The sequence below is a fragment of the Malus sylvestris genome, chromosome 7 (genome assembly GCF_916048215.2).
Source record: "Malus sylvestris chromosome 7, drMalSylv7.2, whole genome shotgun sequence".
Classification (NCBI taxonomy): Eukaryota; Viridiplantae; Streptophyta; class Magnoliopsida; order Rosales; family Rosaceae; genus Malus; species Malus sylvestris.
The window spans coordinates 20,050,476-20,055,919 of record NC_062266.1 but is presented as its reverse complement, the minus strand read 5'-3'; positions in this window follow the sequence as shown (position 1 = coordinate 20,055,919).

Sequence of the window (5,444 nt, the reverse complement as noted above, 5' to 3'; positions counted from 1 at the left end):
GCATGCATGTGGAGCACAAGGAATGGACGTTTTTGAAGATCAAGTGAAGCTATGAACGTGCTAAAGAGATGGAGAAATCAATTCAAAACTTGGAAGACGAATAATCAACTGCAAGGGCACCTAAAATCCTTCTAGAATGCCTATATCTTCCGTTAAACACATGCCGCACCCACCTTTCTAGAAGCCCTAGAAAGGTGGCACCCCAAACCCTTCTAGAAGTCCCAATATCTGCCATAAACCCTAGTTCTTTTCCATCTTGGATTGGGCCAAGCCTTTTTCTACAAAACCCTAGCCTTTTCCCATCAGGATTTATGAAAAGCCTAGCCTACAAATATAAGTTTTTCAACCAAAATTCGTCACCACCCCCCATACCATTCAGAAACACATTCTGCCGCACCCTATACACCATTCTATATCGTTCTCCACCACCATACATCCTTGCCGCAGCTCCATTCAACCAAAAACACATTCCTGACCCCAAAACACATCTCATACACTTCATCCACCTTTGTGCCGCAATAAGAAGAAAGAATGGAGTCCTTTTGGATGTTCAAGCTTGATTGTTTGAGCATTCTAGGTGTAATTCGTTCTAATTTACAATGTTTAATTTCTTTTTCTTTCATTTTGCTGTGAACATGAGTGGTTAAACCCCTACTTAGCTAGGGGGAAATTCGAAGCCATGAACATCCTTGAGATATGAATTGATTTCTTCCAATTGTGATTTGATAAGTTGTGAATGCAATTCAATTGACTGTTTTCTTCAAAACTGATTCTTGTATGTTGATTAGGGATGCATACTTAGTTTTCATGCATGAATTTGATGCTAGAATATAAATGAGTTTCACATAATCGTTATAAATTTATATTCATGAGTAGTGAAGGTTGCTAGTCACAATCGCGTTAATTGAATTCTTGGCAAACGTATCATGCATTCATGGTTACGAATGTCTTGTCAACACTTATGATTTTCATGGAACGTAAAGATTTTTTATTGTATCTTTATTATGCATTCATGTAGGGGACATTTGGAGAATGATTTGGGTTGTTGCATGCATTCATCCAATTCAATGAGTAAAGGAAAATCTGAGGGTTAATTAGTGCATCATGGTTAATCTGGGGTGTTGAACTTCATAATTTATTGAAAAGCAATTGGAAATCGATTCAGGTACAAGTTTGTCATGTGTGAAGAATGGACCTCTAGCTAATCCATCAACCATCTTATTTCCCAAATTCGTTTACAATCTGTTCTACGTCTTTAGTTATTTGTTTTTACTTAAAATTCGTCAAAACCAAATCCCCGTTTACTTTGTTGAGTCATATTAGTTAGAAACTATTTTAGTTTGTGTTTTTAAGTGTTTTGAGTCAAAGTAAAACCAATTTTCGTCCAAATTTACTCCTAGTGTCTAGTTTGAGTCTAATTAGCTTGTTTTGTGCTGTTTGAGTCATTTAAGTTGTTTTAGTGTATTAGAGTCTAGTTTTCCATTCTTTGAGTCTAGTTAAGTGTTTTCAAGCCTAGTTTTGTGTTTTAAAGTCAGTTTAGCATAGATTAGCAATCCCTCCTAATCTCCGGTCCAGAACGATCCCTACTTATACATATATTACAATTGTTAAAAGAGAGTTTTAATTTGTGTGCTTATATATTTTCACATCATTGTTGTAAAGTGGCATGGGCCTGGGCTTGTGGCTGTCTCAATGCTCCCTTTTCACCGTGGACTTATTGCCATATAATTGGCCCACTCCCCACTGCCACGGTGGTCCTCGTGGCTGCCATGATGGTGGTGCTCCATGGTGGTAAAATTGATCCTCTTGCCATCACTTTGAGCTTTGTGGATCGTCGTGGTGGGGCTACATCTCGTCCTCCATCATTTGATCCGAATCTTTGAACACGGGAAGTTCTGTTCCTTGTGGTTTTCGAATTTCCCGTCATTGTATTTTTCCTCACCTCTATTCAAAGATTTAAAAAAAAATCTAGGAATAAGAAAGTATGAAAAATTTACGAACGAACGAGAAACTTTGAATGCGAAAGTCTTCTTCAAACGTGTGAATCAAACTCTCAATGAAAGCACCAATTGGTGGATGCAAATTTTCGCCTTCTTCTTCTTGGACAAAAATGCACCTGCAAAACAATTAACACCTGAGGTTAAGGCCAAGAGCATCACGCATCCACGATGAATGAGGGAGGGCTTTGGCCGAAGAACCTCCAGTGCCAAAGTTAGAATTTGAGAGAGAAAATGTTTAGAGAAATTTGGAGAATTTTTTAAGAGAATTGGCTTTAGGTTTTGGAGAAAATGAGTGGCTATATATAGGGTTGTGGCCGACCCAATTAGGAGAATTAGGACCGGCCGGTTGATTGTGTGATTGATTGCAAGATATTTTGTAAAATAATATCTTGCAATTAGTTTGGCAATTAATCAATTAATTATGAAATTAATCAATTGATTTTGGCAATTAATCCTAATTTGAAAATGATGATTGGGAGTTACCTTGTGGGTGAGGATTTGATGAGGAGTGATGAGAGGGTTTAAAAGAATACCATTTTGATCAGCTTTGACCTCGATTGACCTGTTATTGTCAGTTGCATGCTCGTGAGAATCCCGGTGTGCCTCAAGGGTAATTTTGTCTTCTTCATCCAAAAGTTCACATGTCGCCTTCGTGATTTTCTTGATTATTTTTTTACTCCACACCTATTAATAGAACATTTTTTTGTCAACCAAAAACCAAGAAAAATAATATTATACCCTTCCATGCATAATTGAAAGAAAATATCAGGAAAAAAAATTCATGGATGTAAAGTACTTTCATACAAAAAGAACTTTGTTGTTATGTTTTTTCCTACACCGGCCATCCAAGAATATCTCTTAACTTTAAAAAAAATTAAAAATAAAAAGAAAATTATCCCACTCTCACGTCCCTCTCTCACCCTCCCGCTCTTTCACCTTTCTCTCCAACTTCGTTCTTTTTCACATACTTTTTTCTTTTTAAATATTTTGTATTTACACACATAGTGTGTGAGCTTCCTCTAGTTTTTAATAAATAGAAAAATGTATAACTAATTCTAACAAATAAGAAACGAAGTACAATCAAAATTAACAATGACATGATAAAAGTATAAAACTTGCTACAAGATACTATTAGTACGCAATCGGAATTTTAGAAACAATAAGTTAAGAACATTTTAGAAAAACTTTGATTGGAAATTGGAAGCTCCAAACCATTGCAATTTTCATCTTTCTTTTTTTTTTTCAAAATTTATTGATTTCAGAATTTTCAAATTTCGAATCAAAATTTTTAGTTAGAGTTGAAATATTCAATCCAACTTGCATCCCACACTCTATCATATATTGCCGGATACCAAATGGCTTATAAGTTTTTAAGCGATAGTATTTCGATTAATGAGCAAGACCAATTACAAGGGTTGTTTGTCACAGTGGGTATATTTATTCAGTGACCGATGCATTGATATAGAGATAAATTAAATAGACAAGCATAAAAAGTAATCTCTTAAATGGTTACCATGAGCTGCACTTGCACCAGCAGGAGTACCAAAGGTACAAATCTGTCACAAAAACGGCAGACATAACATACCTAAACCAAGACAATGTTATCACTAAGACCACATCAAATTAGGGGTGGGCAAACGGGTCCAGGACCCGCGGGTCAAGGTACACCCGCAATTTGGGGTGGGTCCAAAATTTCAGAACACCAAACAAGGCGGGATGGGTATACGAATTTAACGGGGCAGGGCGGTTCTTAAAATAGAAGTGAACGGGCCCCCGGCCCAGCCTGTTTCTAACATGTCCTGTGTTCAATTTATTATTGTTTTATGACTCACATCACATCCCACTTTCTCTCTATCTCCTTAACCCATGCCATCCCCACTTTCTTCTGGATCCCTTTAACCCATCCCTCTGTCTCTCTCTACCCACATCATCTGTCTTTCCCAACCAAACAAAATCATGTGCATCTCTCTACCTCTCTCACTCATATCAGATATGATATTTTCTTTCTTTTTTTTCTTTGAAAAACACCAACAACACTCATGCCTCTCATCAACAATCACAAAGCCACCGTCCATCCTTCCATTTCTACCTTCAAAACCCTAAGGCCGCAGCTCTCTCTTTCAAACCCTCTCAACTCTTAGCCCCTATTTCTCCACATATCCGTCGCTCTACGAGCTCAGATCCGAAATCCAGAACCCACCACCACCAAACTTGCAACCCCCACACTTTGGATCTGGGAAATTAAAACCCAGAGACTTCCAAACTCGAGCTTGAGAAATCAAACCCAGAATCTTCGAAGCCATAGACGTCACATACACCAACCCATCGTCTGAGTAAACTAATCTGGGAAATAAAAGTTGAACCTTTTGACCTAAAAAAAATCTGTGTCGAGTTCTGAGCTCGAATTGTCACCATCGATGGTTGTCCCTTCTTGTTTTCTGTTTGGCTACTGAGAAAATAGAATTTTCGTGGTGAATTGGGATTATGGTTTTGCCAAATTTGGAAACGGCGCGGCAAGTAGATGTGTGTATTAATGTCAGAGACCGAGTTGAAGATCTGGAGGATGGCATGTCCGGGTGGTTATCAAAACCAGAAGAAAAAAAAAGACCCATGGACCCGTCCCGAACCGACCAGTTTGAAACGGGCCAGGTTAGGTCCGGTTTCAGCGATCAAATTTGCAATACCCGACCCGGTTCCTTTATAAGCAGGCCCGTTTCCTTTATAAGCGGGTCCGGCCGGTTTTAGTGATCAAATTTGCAATACCCGGCCCGGCCCGTGCCCACCCCTACATCAAATCATTATTGATAAGTAAGGACACATAACTTGCTAGGCAAGACATCACCCTAGTCACAATACAAACAATAATCCTCCAATAAATCTCCATTACTCTGAGAACAAAATCGACCAATCACCATCTCCAGAGTGAGGATTAGAACACCCTAGCAAACACCATCTCCAGAGTGGAGTCGCCACAAACTGGTCAAGAAAAGAGAACTTCACCTAGAAATCAAGTCGTAGGAGATGCATTATACCAAGTTCAAATGGGTAAAATGCGTGAATTTCAAATTGGCGTGGGAATTTGAAATTAAATTTGATATTTCTTTCCAACATTTTTTAGAATGAAATTGAAAGCACACATTTTTATTAAATTGGAAGAATATATTTTTTTTAGCAAACGATATTATCTACATTAAATAATAAAATTTGAAGTGTGCTATCGTTTTAAGAAAAAAAAATTAAAATAAAATTTGGGTGTTGATATTCAGACTCAAAAAAATTATTGTGCAACCCTTAAAATTTGGGGCTCCAGAAATTCAAATGCATTTTTAGGCCCAATAGACATCATAAAAGGTTACTTTTATAGTCCACTCCCGATAACTCAAATTCAATGGGCCTTCTTCATTTGGTGGTCAACCCGTAGAAAATAAAAAATAAAATAAACAT